The sequence below is a fragment of the Thermobia domestica genome, chromosome 7, assembly GCF_964235325.1.
Source record: "Thermobia domestica chromosome 7, izTheDome1.hap1.1, whole genome shotgun sequence".
Lineage (NCBI taxonomy): Eukaryota > Metazoa > Arthropoda > Insecta > Zygentoma > Lepismatidae > Thermobia > Thermobia domestica.
Window position 1 is genome coordinate 111,398,651 of NC_137460.1, and position 21,038 is coordinate 111,419,688.

At 36.8% G+C, this 21,038-nt stretch overlaps 1 protein-coding gene and 1 long non-coding RNA gene across 5 annotated transcripts in view; one reads left to right on the forward strand and one right to left on the reverse strand.

The window, feature by feature from the left end:
* The window catches only part of cact (NF-kappa-B inhibitor cactus), a 201,877-nt gene that overhangs the window by 71,273 nt on the left and 109,566 nt on the right, over positions 1-21,038 (reverse strand). The window lies entirely within an intron of this gene.
* LOC145690344 (uncharacterized) overlaps positions 1-21,038 on the forward strand; it is a 102,721-nt gene that overhangs the window by 1,905 nt on the left and 79,778 nt on the right. For all 3 annotated transcript variants that reach the window (XR_014132195.1, XR_014132196.1, XR_014132197.1), the window contains exons 2-3: positions 3,056-3,173; positions 18,885-19,078. This is a non-coding gene — a long non-coding RNA (uncharacterized LOC145690344). The remainder of the gene's footprint in view (positions 1-3,055; positions 3,174-18,884; positions 19,079-21,038) is intronic.

The window sequence follows — 21,038 nt, forward strand, 5'->3', positions numbered from 1 at the left end:
ATAAAGATCAAAGGGATCAAACAAAATTTGGTTCTACACGTAGGCCTACTCTTTAGTAACCTAGCCAGAATATTGCCGGTTTATACAGATAACACAAAGCGAATTAAACACATATATAAACATTATCCGCCTTATGCAGAGTCGTTTTGACGTATGATTAGCGCAATACTACAGACCTGAGTACTGCAGGAAACATATGTTAGTCGAACTCTTTAGTATTGTACTAATCACGCGTCAGAACGACTCTGCATAAGGCCCTATTAGTTCAAAATGAATTCATTAAAAGCAAAGTCAACAACAGGGCATAATCCAGCTCTCCATCCAGGGTATACTTCAGTCACGGCGGATCCAAGGGGCAATCGCCCCTCCCAGAGGAAGAAACTTTCTTATTTTATATATAAAAACCCATCCCAAGAGTTTGGAGCTCTTAAGAGTTGCTCTAAGTAGCAGTATTACAAACTCCCCCCCCCCAGAAGTCCGTCCTGGATCCGCCCCTGACTTCAGTATTATTTTTTAAAAAACTTTTTTTGAAACATTCAGAGAAACTCTTTTGTTTTCGCGTATTCTATCAAAGAATATGAAGTTTAAAATATATCAAAGGATAATGATACCTGTTCTGTTGTATGGTTGCAAAACAGGGTCGATTCCTTTGAGGTTTTGAAAAGTATTTGCAAAACAAAATCCTGAGACGAATATTAGGGCCCAAGAGAAATGCGAATGAGAAACTTCTTAACGAGGAACTGCATAATTTAAACAGATTACCTAACATTGTTAGGGTTATTAATTCTAGAAGACTTAATAACATTGGTGTCATATAGCTACAATGAAATAAAGTAGGAACGGTTTCAAAATCTTAACTGGAAACTCAATCGGAAAAAAGAATATTAGGAAGACCTAGGCGCAGATAGGAGGACAATATTAAGATGAATCTAGCAGAAATAGGAATATAAAGCAGTAACTGGGTCCACTTGGCTAAGAGGGGAGTCAATGAAGAGCTTTTGTGAATCCGGCATTGAACTTCCTAGTTCTATAGGCCATATACTAGATTTAAGTGGTTATCGTGGAACATCATTTTTTACGTTTACAACAATAGTTTTCCTCCAAAACCACGCATGAGGATTTGCACCCACTCGTATCATTTTGTTCAGCATAATGAGATTTATTTAGTAATATATGTTTAATCTTTGAACGCTTTTTTTTTTTTTTTTTTCGTGAAGCGCTAATACTAGTAAACTCAAACGCGCTTAAGACCTTTCTCGGTTAAGGATCAGGATCCATAACACTGTAGGAAATCAGAATATGTTGTATAAGATGAATGTTATTTTTACATATATATATGTAAGTGAATATTTGCGTTTTGTATTCGTGGGTCCCTAATCCTAATCCTTAGGCGATCTCTTTATTAGAGCACCCTAATTTCTAAGTTTCGTAGTGTTTTATTGAACCGCGGGAATGATCAAAACCAGAGATGGCGTGGGTAAATGAAAACTTGACCCATGACCCGCCATCCACTGTGAGCCCACTCTGACCCACCAAAACCAATCGTCATCAATTCGGACTCATGATCCGTGAACTCCTCTCCACTGACTAAACAGCTTACACTTGTAATAAAACAATGCTGTGAAATTATCACTAATCGGAGTTCGGATTTTTACGGTCAATCGCTCTGGCAACATTATGTTACAATAACGGTAAATCTGACCTTTGACCTTACAATATAAAATGGTTAGGTGTTTGTCATGGGCCATATTATTGGGTCTACTAATAGTTTCAATTTAATTATCATATATACGTCTTTCCTTGTTGAATTACAGATAGTTTTCAGTGGAAAATAGGATGAATTTTGGTAAGTAGACCAACCAAATCAAGGTGAAGTAGACCAATGTAAAAAAAATAAGTAAAATTCCACTGTCTTGAAAACCAAATAGTAAGTTCCAATGCTATTATTACGATTACAAATATCAATATGCAAAAGTACCTGAAGTTATTTTTTCACTTATATATACTCATCTCAGATAAGTAAATACAAACAAATGGAAAATGAAGGAAAATGGAGGCTTAAAAGCAAATCGTAGACAAATTCATCAATGTTCAGAAGATACTGTCTACAGTGCACTGAACAGAGTGGTTTGGTGGGTGGTGGATAGCAGTGGAGCAGTGGATCACGTCCTGTCGATCAACGACCCACTGACCCACTCCATCTCTGACTAGAACCCAGTCAGTCCCTGTGGCTTAGAAGCCCTGTCGCTGCCCAATTACGTAAGCGATACAGTTACTGAGAATTATTGTGAAGCTTGACAAAGAAATGCGAATAGTCTAACCAACATACCTCTTTCAGCAGTATTGCAATCTCAGGTGCCAACACAGCAAGTCTCTTGCAAAGCAGTGCATGTTACAGGTACGTACAGTGCATAGTTAAACCACTATTGGGGAAAGCTGTTACTTGTCCAACGAAAAATCAATTTTCTTTCTCATACATGATCTTGGATTTTCCTGTACTGTTTCTGTAGTTATACTTGAGAGATACATCAAGCCTAACATTTTTCAGCAGCGCCTTTTTATTTATCTGGCAATCGTTTGTTTCCACATCTGCTGGTGATTAGTATTCCTGTTTGATGAACTTCTGTTGTGTTCAAATATCAAACAATAGAGTAGAAACACTAATTTGTGTGGGGAAAATATGATGAATAGATATAGATTTACGACGTAGTTGTGCTTTTACCTTAGTTAACGTGTTGTAGTTGGCAACAGTTTTTCTCCATAAGAAGTTGTTTGCTCAGCAGATTTTCAAGAAAACGAGTTCTGCACAGCTTTGGACCGAACTCTTAGATGAGACAGAGAACATATCGTATCCTGACTGGGGTTGTGTTCCGCAGACGTGAGCCACAACTGCTTTAACGGAGCTAACCTACTTTCCCTACCCTACCCTAAGCTAATCTAAAAACATCTGGCTCACGTTTGCGGAATATACTTCTCTGACTGTATATGCTTATTTACGCGCATTGTATCTTTGAAAATGAACTTTTACTAAATTTTATTTATTTATTTATTTCAGAGACATACTAAAATAGAGACCCGGATCATTAGCTGATTTTCGTAAATTCCAACTTTCGGAAAATAAGAATGGATTTTGGGTTCAACGACGAAATTTGTTTTCAACGTGGAGATAAAAGGTATAAATAATCTTTAGAAATGCAGTTTAGTACAGTAAGTGGATATACGATTGAATTTTTGCTTATGTAATCTTATGTTTTTATACAGTTAAAAAGGTATGTGTTCTTCAGTTTCTTCTGTCAATAGATTTACAATAAGTGAACCCATTTTCGCTCACTGAACTAGGGAGTTATGTTTACTTTAGTCAAAGAAAAATGTAGTCAAATAGATCTTTCGTTCCAAAGTTGTTGACCAATAAATATATATATATATATATATATATATATATATATATATATATATATATATATATATATATATATATATATATATATTTTTTTTACAAACGTAACATTTGAATCACTGTTAGGAGAAATTAAACAACAATAAATAAATCTACTGTTTAATAGTCTAGAAACAACATACAAACAAATATTCAAAAATATATTCCAACAGAATAAAAACTTATTATCTGCATCAGATTGCCAAAGGAACGACATACTTTCTATCACCATAAAAATGTTATTTTCTCGAAAACTACGCATGATAATTTACGCTCAAGAATCATTTTGTTCAGCTCGATGTAATCTATCGATTTATATACAAATATTTATCAATTTAATGGAAACACATAAAAGAAGAGCAACTTAACAGATTAATATGGTATTGGACTATCTATCACCCTCGAAAAAATTCTAGCACCACGTGGAATGGAGTCATAGAGGTTGTAAATGGTTGCCAGTGGATTATTACTCGTACACCATTCTGGATACAGAGTGTCACTCAGTTCCGTCCCATGAGAGAGGATGGTGTGGAAATTGCATTGCATTCGTGTTTCCAAAACGAACTATAAATGTTCAATTATATTTAGGTTGGGAGGTTTCGCGGGTTAGGGGAAGTTTTCAACTTCACCACGATGTTCCTCAAACCACGCTGCAACAGCTCCAACTGAGTAAATCAGCGCATTATCATCCTGAAATATGGTGACATCATTAGGACAGCGACGCGATCGGTAAACGTCTGCACAGGACCCATTCAAAACTAGGATATTGAGGCCCGTATCATCATAGAGCCGCCACATGTTTCACAGTTAGGCTAACATGCTTCTTAGAGCTTCCGCAGCACATAAATACGACCCATGGTTTGAAAAGGGTGAACAAGGACTCATTTAACCATATCATACGTATTCTGTCATCAGCGATTCATGTTGCATGTTCGGGGTACCATTGGCTTCGTGTTAAAGCGTAATGGCCCCTTATCAACGAATACGCCCATGCAACCCGACCTCGTAATGTCACGTAACTCGTGAGGGACAGTGATTATCGACATAGGCTGTACGAGTTACTGCTTGAGTTACTCCATCACTTGCACCGTAGTCACATGACGATTCTCTGAGTGATAATTTGTTGTATTGCTCAGCGGGACCTGTCACTGAACCTTTTCTTCAGACCACTGTTCCTCTTGCCGTAAGTTTTGTTGACTGTTATCCATTTGAACACCGTCCGCGACACACCCAACACGCATAGCGCTTTCGTTATATACATAACAGAGAAGTAACAATTTGTTCTGTTTGGAAATCAAGAGGTCGTCCATTTTACTCTGTCAGCATCTGCTTAGTTCACTGCACATTGCTGTTATACTGCTGCTCATGTAGTACGGAGTGTGCCATAATACATCACCATCAACAGCCTGGCGCTGTGGTCACTGCCTGACCGTTGTGTAACAGTTATACATCCGTTACAGTCACTTGCTATTTTATACCTTGATATTTTAAGTCTGTACCGTATTTTGGTATTTGGTCATTAGCTGCTATTAATTGTATTTAATAATTACTATTTCTAGAATTTAGGTTAGGCTGACTTACCATATCTCCACCGTAACTTAGGAAGTTGATAATATTGACCAGAATAGTAAATATTATCCACTACGTTTTGTCACGTTTTAGAAGTAGAATCTAAACAATTCTCTACGTTTGAATTTGTCATTTAAATTATAAAATAACGATATATAGTAGTGTAAAATAGTATACCGGTATAGTCTTATTTTAGAGGGCCACTCGTTCGATCCCACCTCGGGCCAAGCGGGGCTTTGTAGAGGACGAACATCGTATGTGTGAGTTTCCTCGGGTTTCTCCCGTTTTCTCCCACTGTCTTCATTTCACCATTTAATTCCTTCTCATCATTTACCGTCTTCTTTAGTCTACACGGCATATAGTGTAGGAAAATTAGACAAAATGATGAAAAAATTCGTAGAGATAAAAATTGGTAGATATTTGTGGAATGGTGGTCCAATTAACATACTAAAAGTCCTGGAAAATCCGAGTGAAGCTTCAGCCGTCATCTTGGAAAATGCCCGCCGCCGAAACAGTAAAAGAACGGAACTGTTTTCGTTATTCCGCATACAAAACGCCAGAAAATCGTCAGAGATCGATAAAAAATTGGTACAAGTATGTGGAATAGTGGTTCAATCAACATGCTAGAAGACTTGGAAAATCCAAGTGGAGCTTATTCCGCCTTCTTGGAAAATAGGCGCTAGTTGTAACGGGTATCAATATTCGTAGGATCTCATCCCGGACACTCTGGTTATCCTGTATGGTTTATTTGGGTGTGTCGCTGCATTACTCAATTTTGTTTATGTGAAAGTTACCTTCTATCCCACCACTAGACGTTTGTTTCAACGCCCGTGCGTTTAGTGAGTGCCTGAATAATTTGGTGATTTCTTTGAAAGCGAAGTTTTTCGGACTCGGCCACATTGCATTTGCAAGTGCGAAAAAGATGACATTAGTTTCACACTGATTGTCAAAAGGGAACTTATATATGCACTAGATTCTGTTCACAGTATGATGAGTGGCAAAACATATGCACGAGCATTGCGGGTTCATTTGCTGACACAATTAGCGTAATCTATTCACATCTTTCAAGAGCAAAACCAGTTCAATCTGTTGGACCTGGACGTGGACTCAGTGATCACCAAACTTCAAGACGAACTACTCAGAGTCGGTATAATAGGCAAGGATATTGAGAACGAACCTCGCCTGATGACGCTGTACAAAAGATTCATCCAGTTTCTAGATTTAGTACAGAAGGACAAGCGAACGGTCTACTTATAGATTCAATATTTTCGTGATGTTCAACTCTTACGAACATTCGTTCATGCTGATAGAAGTGGAAACTGGGCATTACATCTTTAATGTGTTAATGGCATGTGTTCCTACTTCCACGCTGCAGGGCATTTAAATTATGCGAAGTCATGCACTTGTACCTCCAGGAAATGTGTGATCTCCAAAGCAAAATGTCCACAGATGAGTATAGGATATACTGTGATAGTGGATATTTTACCACCAGAAAAATTGGTAACTTCTGGAGTGGTTTGTGGACCGACTTGAATATAGAACCATGTCTTGTGCGGTCAGGTAAGAGTATTGGAGGTCTGTCTCACGGTTGCAGAGTTTCAGACAGTGTTATGACTAAATGGATTTCAAGTATCCCAGCCATAACTGGAATTACCAAGTCTCGAAACCCTTTGTGATGTCGAAAACAAATCGGGTGAGCAACATGTAGAAGTTAAGCATTCAAGGCAAGCTTGTGACAATGCCAATGTTAAGAAGTTGGTCGACTGGCTTCGATACCACAATCCTTTTCCAAACACAACGTACTTGCGTCGATCGCTACCAGAATTACAGGTGATAATATAATTAACTTTGATGCGCCGAATTTTGTTTCCACTCTGGATGCTCTGCGACATCACAACTTCATGAAAGCTATTGCAAAGATTTTATCCATGGAAGAATAAAGCTCGAATCTTTACTACCAAGTGCGGCTGCTCTCCAGCATTCCTTGCGAGTGTATCACCAAGTACAACAATGGCTGGGCAATGTCCTGCTGCTGCAACAGAATAGGGGTGGAGCTACTTGGAGACAATCTAGTGCCAGTAATGAGCGAAAAGCCACCAGCTCCTAATCACCTGCTGAAGCTCATTTTTTGTCAACTGAAAATCTGGTTGCGAGAAAGGTTACAGCTACAAAAAGTGGGTATCTCGTGTTCTGCCCTATGGGGATACTGCTGCGAAACTGACTGCATCAACAGTTCATATAAAGACAAGGATTATGTAAATGATTATCTGCTGCTGGATACAGAAGACTTCCGATATGTGGACGAATCTCATCATTTTCAACTGACTGTATCGATACAGCGATAGCAAAAAGACGCAAGTTGTAACTTGGATATATAACTGAGACAGGTGTATTGATCTTTTTACGCTGACAGACGGATGCTTATTCACTATCCATCTTCAAATTTTTGTTTTAACATTTTCAAAATCAATGAATAATTAAATATCATAAAATTTGCAACTTTGTAGTGTAAATGTGTACATGTTGTAGGCCTAATAACTGAGGGTAATCTACCATACTGGAAACACAAAACTTCGTTTCGAAAAATGCCATTTCGCGGTACTGGTGGCGACCATTTTCCAAGATGACAGCCGAAGTTTCATTCGGATTTCTCAGGACTTTTAGTATGTAGGTTAGACCACTATTCCACACATTTCTACCCATTTTTATCTCTTTTGAATTTTTTCCGCCAGCTTCGTTACTTTTGCCTAATTTGCCCATACTAATAACGTGGGACGAAAAACTGAAAGATTTCATTTCTTATTTTAGAGCATTTCTACAATACTAAGCGATATGTTAAGTTGAATTCTGTGTAATAAAATGACTATGGGATCCTAAGTAGTTAAAATATCCAAAATCTGTCAAAATCTAAGTTTCGTCTCCTAACTTGTACTAAAGTCAGGAGTAGTTCTGTAGTTATAAGTATTACACCGTGACTAAGACATCTGAAAAGAATAATGCTTAATTCTATATCAGATAGTCGTTCATAAGCATGTTGCTTATGATGTCGTCCATTTAGTCGAAAAGTTACAAATATAAATGATAACTATTGCTATTAATCTGTGAAGATATGAAATGAAATATTTATTTAATTGATTATGCATTTTATCGATCTGATTACTTGTTATTGCTATTTGGTGGTAAGCTTTATGATTGCTCTTCTATCTTGAATGCAATATACACCAGTATTAGTTACCACCTTTGTAACAACTAATAAATAGATACACACCTTTAAACGTTATATGTTTTATTGTGGTCATTTGTGTGTAGAATATAAATTATATAGAGAGCGTATGTCCATCGTAGAGATCCTTTTTCCTGACGATTGTTCGTTCATTCTATTCTTCGAGTTACTAATGGCTCGCTGTTTCTGTAATCTGCCATCCTTAGGTAGAAGGAACTGAGCCTCTACGTGGAAATCACATGAAAGTATACCCTCTAACGCGATGAAGCAAAATGTGTCAAGAGTAGCTTTACCAAGGCTGGACTTGTTATACTATCAGTGGATTAATATTCACATCGTTGTTAGCAACAATATTGATGGCGATTGTGGAAGCGTAGTTGTTGACATCTGGCGACCATCGTAAAATCGTGACTGTATGCGAAAGAAGTGGATGAAATAAGAGAAAAACCAAAGAAGACTGAACACCGAGTGGATTCAACGGATTTTGGATTCGTGAAGACAATACAAAGATAAAAAATGAAAGTTAGTAAGAATAAAACAATCGAAGACGACAGTAAGGATTATTCTTGTGACGGACAACCTCTACCAGTAAAGAGAGGAAATAAATACCAGAATCCTATTATGTAGGATACTTGTGGACGATGGAGTCATTTTTACTGTGCAAAAATTGACGATGATTTTTATGAGATGAGCAGATTTGAATTAAAGTGGCAAGATGAGGAATGTAGTTAAAAAAGAAACTAAACAAAATAAAGTAACAACCTAAAGTGACGGAACTAGTACCAGAAAATTGTGATATTGAGAATTATGATTTGAAAGAGGATGGTGCTAATTTAGAGAAAGAAGAGGAAGCTGCAGAACTGGATAACGAAGGAAATGAAAACATTATTTTAGAGGCTATAATGAAACAACTGTCTACTTTGAATAAGTGTTCAAATGTGATCCTGAAGATTATAAACAAACTGGAAAGGACGATTAGATGAATCTGAAAAACTGAGATATGATTTGAACCAAATCAGATGAGAACCTACAACGAATTCCAAGATCTGAAGCAGTTGATGAATATGAAGGAAAAATATATGTTGCGTCAACCGGAAATACAAGTAGGTCTAAAGAAAATTAATATGAAGAAAAAATATGAATATTATCAGGATGACTTAATTAGAAGGAAATGAGTTGTGATGTGCAGTAATGGAATGTGTCATTGACTTCGTGACCCGTTACCCGGAAGACCCAGAGGCAATCGGACCCATGGCTCGCCAGATCCGATGATTCGAACAGATTCATGACCCGGAGTGACCTGGAGTGACCCGGACAGATTTATGACCCGGTAGGATCCTGAGAAGAAACGTTGTTATACACATTGGTAGTATGTGTGAGGTTACTAATACTATTTTAACAGATGATTCCTGTTTCATCGCTTGTTATTTGCGTCTATATGTATCAAGCATTGCACTGAACGATAACTACAAAGTTTATCAGAGTACTAAAATCACAGAATCACAGAAAATATAAGCTACATGTTTCTCGTATGAGGGATCGTCAAAATTTAATCTACATGTAAAACGTGTCGTTTAGAATATAAATATAGCACTGAGTCCAAACAAAATATTTTGCTAATTCTTTTTTGCATAGGCTATGTTCTAAAACAGCGTATGAGAATACGAATAAACGTGAAATTATAATTGACATATTCAAGACATGGTATCTTGATTAATAAATGTCACACCGAGTATGAAACAAATGAATATTCGATCTCAAACAGTGAACATAATTATCAACTATAAAATTTTGCAGATATTATATTTCGACTGCTTCTGAATCACCGGGTTCTATTCAGGTCATCGGCTCTGTGAAACGCGACTCAGACTCGGATGTGTCGGACAAAAGTCGTGATGCGGTGACATATGACCTATTCCATCACTGGTGATGTGCAAGATGGATTCGATGATTCATCTGAGCACAAGGATGGTGATTCTTGAGTGGATGAATTTGTGAATAATGTGATGACAGAAAAATATTCCGACTAAACGAAATCAAACAAGAAGTGATGTCGAAAGAAAAGAGAGAGATGTGAAAACCAACAGAAGACAGGGCTTCCAGAAGATTGGAAATATGTATTTGAAAAAGACGAGAACGAGGTTCTAGAAATTACTTGAAACGAGAAAAGAGATTATGAAAAAAAAGGAATAGAAAGAAGAGGAAAAGGAATTTATGGAAGCTTCCCGAGACAAGATTGTTTTGGATGGAATATAAGATACCACAAGTGCTTGAGAATGAAAGATCTGACTCACCACAAACGGAAAATTATGAACAAGATGGCTCTGGCTCTGAAGTTTAAAAATAAAAAGACTAAAAGAAGCAATTTTGAAAAAAAAAAGAAGAAAAAATGAAATGAAATCTTTGAGTTTTACGTCCCACGGTTATGCCGGTTAGGCTAAAGGAGACGGTGATTATGAGAGATGAGTGAAATGGTGGAATGAATAAAGTGGGAGGAAACGGGAGAACCCCGAGAAAACCCACGAGCACGGTGTTTGTCCACCACAAAGTTCACTTGGCGGGGGCTGGGAAAAAAAGAAGAAGAAAGAAGGAAGTTCTGAGAGGAAAGGAAGACAGAACTTTGGACGAGACTATGGAAATTATGGGAGAAGTACGAGAAGGAACCAAAGATAATGATGATTTGGAATCACCTAAAAAAGAAACAAGAGAATCCACGATGTCTGGGTGCCGCATAGTCTGACTGAAGAGCAAATGACACGACGTGTGACATGGTGCCGGGAGATGCTGCAAATGTTTGATAAGGGACAAAGAACAGGTAACATCATGACAGGTAACGAGACTTGGCAGGCAGGCAGGCAAACGAGACTCAGAACAAAGTTTGGGTCTTTGATGATGAGGATACACTTGTAGCTATCAGAAAATCCCAATCAGTAAAGAAGAAAATGATAGCTGTATTTTTCAAATCGAGCATCGTTCTGGACACACAAAAGACAGTCAAAGCGAAGTGGTACACTGAACAATGCCTGCCTAAAGTCATCGAATCTCTGAAGAACATACAACCAAATTCAAGAATGGACACCTGGTTCCTCCCTAATGAAAACGCTCCAGCTCACCACGCGAAAGCCTGCTCCAAATATTTGACCACTACAGTACTGAAACTTCTTGAGCAACCTGACTTTGCTCTCTGCGACTTTGCAGTGTTAACGTATGTGAAAATGAAGCTGAAAGGGATGTGGTTTTCCACTGATGAAAATCTTCTGAGGGCTTGGGACAATGAGTGTCCCTGGTGAAACTTGGCAAATCTGGTTTAACGATTAGTTTCATAGGATGGAGAGGTGTATTGAATATGGCGGAAATTATTAAAAAACAAACAAATAAATAAATAAATAAAACTGTATGGCAAAACATTCCTAGTATCCTTTGTAGAAGAAAGCAAACGTATAGGAACAATCTGATCAGAACTTGCAAGAACATAAATGATAGTAAGTTGAATCCTGAGAAAGAAGAAACCAAAACAGGCCAAATGTTATTGTGGAGCTTGTAAATTTTTCCGGTGGTCGTGTTGTTTGTGACGTTTCGAAATTTTGTTACTATTGCTGACTTCATTGAGTTGTAGTGTCTTTAATTGCAATTCATGCAAAAATTTGAAAGGTGGAGTAACCTGTAAAAGACAGTTATTCACTTGACTTGTTTGTCGTTTTATGCCCTAGTATTGTAATCTGTACCGTATTTTGTTATTTAATCATTAGCTGTATTCATTATATTTAATAACTAATTTCAGGTTAGGATGGGTTGTACTGTAACTTAAGAAGGTGGGAATATTGACCTGAATAATGGTGACATTTTGATTTTCTTTATGAAATGCAGGATTCTTTGTTAAAGATCTCGCTACATTTTATTACGTTTTAGAAGTAGAATCTAAACAATTTCCTACGTTTGAATTTGTCATTTAGGTTATAAAATAGTGATTTATACATCGCAAAAATGTTGAAACAATGTTAGAAATCTAATAAATAAATAAATAAATAAATAAATAAATAAATAAAAAGAAAAGCAGGAGGTAACACAATTCCTAAAATTTTGCCTAAGCATATTACTGTAGTACACTTAGAGATGGGCAACTATACGAATAATGAGATCGCGCATGCAGAGTTACTCTCGCTAGACGCATAGTTATCAATCTTAAATATTTTGAATTAAGTCTGCTTTGCAAGTAAAGACGGCGAATTATAGGGTTCAGATTCTTTTGTGTCGCAAATATATTTCATTTATGTGGGTGAAGCTGTGAGGCTGAGTGGGAAACTATATATAGGTCTACTATTTCTGTATGCTAATGACCCAAGTTGAAGGGGAATAGAACTGATAAATAGGTTTTCTTTAACCACACGATTACATACATATACCATGTTTTCAGTGGTGATGTGCCTTGAACACCAGGGGTACCCATTTTCGCAAGGGATTGGGCGCAACGCCCCAATTTTACAATTCTTCCTCCTACTTTAGCATTCTGATCTCTAAATGTGCCTTTCTCCCTTCAAATTTACAATTCTCCACTTTGATTGTACCATTTTCAATGAAAAATCATGTCTGCTGAAATATTCTCATGGGAGTAAACTGTACTCTAAAACCCGCCTGTGAGCACCACTGGGTAAATCGGACAGAATTTTATTTCTATCAGAAAGTACAGATAACGCACACGCTAATACCCCACCATCGGATATAACACTGGAAAGTGGATTTCTAATTTGAACTCAGCATTCAAGTTTATCTGAGAAAACAAACTATTCCTTAACAGTATTCACAGTCTTACTCCACAAATCATCGTCATTATTATGGTACTCCGGTGCACCTTTTGGTCTGCTTCTCTTACTTTTCAGAACTCTTTGCGACAGGACGGTACAAGTCGGAGGTGTCCTCAAGCGCTTGGGTCAAACCCCCAAATTTTCCACTCCACTCCCCAAATTTACCATTCTTCAGTGTGATTGTACCGAGTGGCGTACGCAGAATTTCAGCACTCAATTTTCATTTCCTTCTAAAACAAGTGTGATAATTTACATTAATATAGTAAATGTTTATTTTTCTTTAATATCTTGCTCAATGGAGGGTTTAAACACTCGAAATCGCCTCCTTGCGTGCGCCACTGATTGTACAATTTTAAATGGAAAAAATATGCTCCCAAATATTTTCATGGACACAATTTGCGCCCTTAAACCCGCCTTTGGGCATTCCTATTTTTCTTTTTTCTTTTCTTCTCCTTTTTTTAGTACTAGAAGGACCGGAACCGATTTGGTGATAATGTCTACAAACATATTTACAAAATGTTGTTGATCGAATAATAAAAATCAGTCATACGATCAAAGTATACTTGAAATTGAAAATATTACAGATTCCCAAGAACATGTATGCAGAGATGACCATTTTGAAGCCGAGGCTTAGCAATCTCACCATCCTAGTCAACGAGTTATTACTTACTACTCTTAACAATAGTCTGGCTCTCCTAGGCTCGCACTCATTCGATCTTGGGCCCTCTATCTTCAATTAGACTTGATCTTGCGCCCATTAACTCTACTAGGCTTGCTACCTCCAATGAAGCTCGTACTCGCTCATGCTTAATAGGTAGCCTCATTGGGGCTTGCGCTAGCACGGGCTCGGGATCTGGTATAGGACTCGTGATCACACGGGGTTTGCGTTTATTTATCGAGCCTAAGAGTCAAGCTCACGAATTTGACCATGGATACACGAAAGTATTTTTTTAAAGAAGATATTTCTTATACTTTCCAAGATGATGAAATGTAGGCGTAACTCGCCATGTTTCCCGGATCTCTACATTTTTTCTTAGTTTTCCTCAACATCACATTGGGTAACTGACTTTGTGAACGTGCTTGGTACTCTTTTTCCTCTTCTTAGTAAACAACACATTGAAACAGTAATTGATATAAGAACATTGACGGTTGAGCTCCAGGAAGTTATCCCTACATAACAGTTCTTTGTTTCTTTCCTGCTATGAAATACAGTGTGTGATCTCTAATGCAACCTTCATACACTTATGGCACAGATTTTAGGCCAATTAAAAACAGTAGACCATTAGTAATTTAAAGTCACTAAGTTATATTCGTTTCCTAGATAAAACTGAACAAAAATGAAAATCTAAACAACGCAGAGATCTTCAACCTATCGGACAGTGCGGTCAATAAATGGTGCTCGCGGGTACCCACGGGACGAGACGAGACAAAAATTTCGCCAAGAGCTACAAGATGCAATAGAGCTTATTCAATACACGAAACAACTTTCACTGCTGCCTTATAAGCAACCTTAACGGTACTTAGAACAATAAGATGCTGTCATCTGTTTTTTTTTTTTTATTTAACCAATCTTTCGTATTAACTAATTAATTCTTTAAAATAGCACCGGGGCACAGCAAAGAGCTCTTTGGGCTAATGCTGGCCTGTGGGACTTTTATTGAGGACTCCGTGGTCTAAAGTTTAGTGTGAGTTCAGAATTAAGATTCTCACGAGCAATCAAACTCAAAGTCATGATCTCAGAAATTACCACTGTTTATAGCAACTGAGCTGTGTTGCAGCTATGGGGTTAATAAACTTTAAAAATATAAAATAATCATAGTATGATCCTTTCAATTCTCATACATACCTGTAAGGTTAATAAATATAAACGTTCCGATTACTGTATTTAAAAAATAAATAAAATAACATGGGCTCACATACCTTAGCCTATTATCATCCCGTAGAAGTATCATAGGAAGATAACTAGAAACAGCACAGATATTTAACCGTTAGTGTTATAACTCGTACCACTGAACCAATTTGATCGGGTTTTTAAACATTTTCCTTTGGTGATCGAATTATCATCACTTGACAAAATTAGCATCAGAGCATCCACTGAATTCCAATGGAGCAATGGCGTCATTTGGAGACAGCAGCAGGAGAATTACCCCTCTCCTGAGTTTGAGAAATACGTATACGTGTTTTAATCAATTACATACTAATATAGCCTACTAATAACAAAATGAAATTCTTATGTTGGTGAACATTGCCCCCCTTCCTCCGAAACAAAATCTGAAATGACACTACTACAACGGCATGTAGGATTGCCACCTTTCCAACGCAAAATGTTGGATAACTTAAAACAGCTTAATGGAGGAGAAATGTACCAGCGGCCTTTTTTTTTTTTTTTTTTTTCATAATAATGTAATGCGTACATCCTTCTAGTAAAGATTGGATCAAATGTATCGAGCTAATTGACAAAAGGAAACGGAGACAATTTAAATCATGCAGGTTCTATATAATAAAAATAAGCCCAATTTAAGTAGTGTATTCCCAATGTACAGATTTCCTGCTATTGGATACTTTGCCAGTCGCTACCTGCTTAGTAGTTTTCCTCTTATTTTGAAGTCTTTATAACATAATGTGGAAACTATGTAAATAGTAATAATAAGTCACCAACTTCGTCCATAAACATGAAAGTAAGGGGCAATTTAAAGTCTCGACAGAACCACGTCGGAATGCGGGACATTTTGTCGGAAATCGGGACGATAATGGAAAGTGGTGCGTGCGTTTTGAGATGAAGCAACCATTGGAACTTTCATTGTTGTCGTTTCAAGTGCTTCCTTGTATTTAAAATTCCCTTCTAAATATGGAGATTTTCATAGCGAAAGAGGTTACGTGCCAAGAATATGATTTGTTCCACCAGTATCTACCGTCCCTTTTAAGCGAATAGTTTTCTCCGAGGCAATGACAATATAATAAGTCGCAACGACAAACATTAAGAAGAGTCATCGGGCAAACAGAACTTAAAAGTCTAAGTGAATTTTAGCTCTGCACCGCGAAATGGGTGGGCACGAACATTAAGGAGAACATCTACATTTCAATTAGTTGCTCCTCCAGGGCGTCGGCTCGCCTGCAAATTGCCTCCACATTAGAGACATCTTTTAACATCAAGTAAAATAAAGCGCAGCTAGCGACAACTATTAGCCTGATTGTGAACTATTGGGAATTAGCGTAACAGAGACTGAAGCGTCTTGCTTTTATAAGCATTTACAATATATAATTTTTTCCATGCATGTTTATGCAATCCATAACTCTTAAATGCCTTGAAGTTTGCATATTAGCGTTACTGACAGACTAGGATGTTTTTGATATAGAAATAGAATATATAGAGTTTACATCCACGTATTTGAACTAGTGTTCCTCTATCGATAAAGAGCAATTGTTACAATTAGATTTATCGTTAAAATTACTGTAGATCTTTGACAAATGTGCTGACAGTACATAATTGTTAAATTACAGTCAAGCATAACATGAGCTGTATTATTGATATTATTCGGTAATCATAAATAAATAGGCTTTATGAAGCTAAAATGAAACGCGTTTTTCTCGATGAAGTTGTAAATGAGACCGAAATACGTTAATGGTTTTTCCGATAGAATGAACCAAGAAGGCATATTTACTGTTTTTCAGAACATGCCTATTTCTGAATCTTCTGTTCCTTATATCGTAAGGTTACCGGATTTTTGTTTAATGTTTTCATTTTATTAAGAGAATACATTGAAACAACTACAACAGATTTGTAAATATGGGAACGTCTGGTAACCTCATTATATGACATAAGTGTGTTACTCAGTTAATTATATGTCTGGATACTGTAGAGAATGGGGTAACCTAGTCAAGTAAACATATATATCCTTTACTAGGTTACTCGCTCTATCGGAAAATAAGCACAGGCCTATAATGTGTCTTTTATGTTCAGCAGAACACACAGCTGTATCTGTATAAAATACACACAAGCGTTGATTGGCATTGAAAATTATACTTTATGGTGATCAATTCTGTATCCTGTTCTCACGAAACATGACTGGAATATCATTCAGGCTTGCAATTTGTGTAACGGTAAACTCATTCAAGAAATGTTCCGTGTTATAATAGGACATAACAACGATTAAGGAGGAATGTATGGTAGGTTTGATTTGATTTGAGTTCAGTTGAGTTTGAGTTTTACGCCCCGTTCAGCAGCGAGGCTGTATGAGACGGGACCTACTGATTAACGTGGAATCCGAACCACATGAGCTCCCGCCAGGAATCGAACCCGGGTTTCCCACGCCAAAGGCGCGTACGGTAACCGCTTAGCCACGAAGAAGCTCTGTATGGTAGATTCGTTGTTTGGTGCCAGCTCATAGAGGAATCCATATCTCCACTAAACCAGTTCGGTATAAATTAAACCAGGTTTCTTAACTTAGCTGAAGCTTTCCTTGTAGTTTCTGGTAAGTCTGGCTTGGATTCATGTGAATCATGGCTATCAATTCATAATCGTTGATTGTTGGCGTTTGTCCTACACGAGGCCACTTCCAACAACTACCTTTTCAATGAAAATTTCTTGAACTGCTTCTGGCGGACTTATTGTATTTTCATCAAAGGCTCAACATATTGTATATTTCAAGTTGATATAACAATACTTGTACTAATCTTCTACTAATGACTTAAGATATTGCCGTTCCAGTATCATTCCATTACTTAGGACACATTATTCACATAAATAATAGTCAAAATTCATCGAAGTGTGCAGTTTAGACAACATGTAACCATTACTCTTTGGATCTACGACAGAAAGCTCAACTTACAAATCGGATAAATCGCCTACAAAAAATGTCAAAACGATCAATTGTCAAAATAAATACGCTCCTTAGTGCAAATATTTTATATGAGAGTATGATACATAGATAATTAGTAAGAGAATATTTTCTTATTCGCTGTAATGAATGCTACTTATTGTTCTAGGAGATATCACTGAAGATTATAATTAATTTTCTTCCTTATTTTTTAGTATTTATACCTGCTCCTGCAGAAATGTGTGTCTTATAAAAAAAACATGTCATTTGATGCCAAGCACTCAATTTTATTTCTAAATTTTTTGAAATGGTGCCCTCAAACTTAACTTGCACCGAGGCGAGTAGTAATAATTCTTATTAGACATAATAAAATTCATTGCTTTTTTCCTGCGGCGATTCATTTTCAGGTATCTTATTTCTTGCTATTAATATCAAACCACTCTATTTCCATTCCTGATGATAAACTGCAAACGTTTCAGTCTGTTTAGGCCAGGGATGCAAATAAGCACTCGCCCACTCGCCCGGGGCGAGTGGTTTATCGGTGCGAGCGAGTATTTAATAGCATACCGAAAGTAAGTAAATGATTTCTCACAGTGAACACATTACAACAATAACAACAAAAATGTCGTTATTTTCACATTTACTACGATCATGTGGAACAAACGTAACTGAAAATTATAAAATCAGGAAAAAATTAATTCGGGCAGTTATGGGTTACTTATTTCAATATAAGACAATAGCCGTAACATTTAGATTTAAGCACTAATATTGGTGTAACAACATATTTAATTACTAAATGCATGCATTAATAACCCAATTACATGCACATTTGGCACAGATATGGTTTAGTGACTAGAACACTACTCTCATGTTTGTTTATTAATACAGAACCAAAATAATAAAATATTTAATGTATCCTTTGGGCTCACACCTATTTTGATGAGTCGCTCTTTGATGATTCAGCTGGCTGAACACTAGTAATAAAATAATATTATTGTTTTTTCTTATTGGTATAGTAATTAATCTTCATCTTACAGGTTTAAAAGGTATGAACGTAATTTCTATAAGAAGCACATACGCATACTAAATGAGAAGTTTCGCAAAACTGTCAATGGATAAAAACAACTGTAGAGAAGCTTCGTAAGATTGAGTTAGATGTTATACCAGAGAATGAACGGATAGAATTAATAGTCATCATTGGTCTTCCGACTTTTCAGGATACTACGCAATGGTAAGATTGTTGTTTACAATTTGTAATGTTCATGAAAAAATTCTTTAAAATATCTCAAATTTATTTGTGTTAGAAAGAATGTTCATCACGTATGTGAAAAGGTTTTGAGAAGAAGAATCCACATGTTGAAAACTTTGCATCATGTCACTAACAATGCCTTCGTAATTTTGAGCTTTTACGTTTCTCAAAAAACCTGAATGTAGCGATTTAAATGTCAGTCAAGCTATTTCTTAATTTCGGAGTTCAGTTTCAATGCATGACTGCCTTCATCTATGGACCAACAAATATTCCCTCTTTAATTTCTATTCCCACTTGTGTAAAGAGGTTTTAAGACAAAGAATCCATATGTTGAAAACTTTGCATCATGTCACTAACAATGGCTTCATAATTTTCAGCTTTTACGTATCTCAGGAAACCTGAATATAGCGATTTAAATGTCAGTCAAGCTATTTCTTAATTTCGGAGAGTTCAGTTTCAATGCATGACTGCCTTAATCTATGGACCAACAAATATTCCCTCTTTAATTTTTGCCTCACTTACATTTGGAAATTCTTGAAATTCCTGAAAGCTATATCTTCTTTCCTTGGTAGATATACTTTGACGAAAAAAAAATCTTCAAACCAATCTGCAACCAAAGTAACGGTGGCAAAAAGACATCTTGAGGTTTCAAATTGATTTACGGGATATGTTCTTGTTGCCAGGAATGAAATATTGTCTTCGGGACCAGTATTTACGGATGTAATGGTTTGCTTTGTCACAGCTCACGCACAATATTTAAGAAACTACTTGGTATATCTTTGTTGCATTCGTATGAAAATACCAATAACTTTTTAAGTCCTGCAGACGTGCTATTTGAATGTATTGTATAAAGTGTAGCCAAACTTCTCACCCATAACTTCATACTTTTTTCTTTGTATGAGCAGCATCCAGTAACAGATTGATGAATATTGACAATATGGAGAAGCACTGCCTTTGTACTTAATCTCTTTCCAGTCGTAGAAAAAAGTAGATGTAAACAAACCCGCCTGACTACCAGTGGGTCGATGACCAGTGATTGGTTGTTGGTCTCACTGCACTAGTATCCTACCGCAATGTAATCCCTACTAAAATAATAATTTCGAATAAAGATATCTAAATTTATCCTGCATTTTGTGATAAAGAAGCAATATATATAATATTTAACAACAGATTAGCTTTATTTCAACCTCACCAGTACTTGGATATATAGTATTTACTGCGCATGCGTATGCGTTCGCGCACCGACCCCGCTCATTTGAAATTGCAGAATGTAGAGTTCCATGGCTTCCATATTTGTCTCGTGTTATAAAACTCAAAAGAGGACAACAGTAACAGAGGCAATCTCGTTTACACAACAATTTAGAAAATGCATATTTCCAACATAGCAGTAGGCAGTGTCAGTGCGTTAATTATTTACCAACCAACCGTAGTCATACACTTTGGAAGTTATGTGATGACCGTAAGCTGGACGATCTTGCTGTTCACGTCTCTCGTTGTCGAAGCACGTGTGAGCCGCGGAGTAATATATTTCGCTTTGTTTACTTCTACTTTGTTCTAAGACTGGAAAGACTATAGTTTCGAGTTTTCACTAAGCAAGCGCCAGTTTGCAAGATTATGTTAATGTGCCAAAGATTTAAATAAGTCATTCACATCTTTGCAATAAACTATGCCTCCATTTTCTACAAAATAGCCCGTAAAATGACTTGGTCGTTTTCTGAACAAACTTATTTCAACATATGTAGCTAAGAGATTCTAATCTTGAAAGATGGAATCCAATAGTTCCGCTTCTGTTTTAGGAAGATTATATCCCATACAACATCGTTAATTTCTTCTTAGGTCAACAGATGACATACCATCGACTGAGATCTAGGTGGTTGAAAGTCGGCATCTTCCCTGTCGCTTGGGACGTCTGAGGTATCGTCTTTCGATCAATGGTATAGTG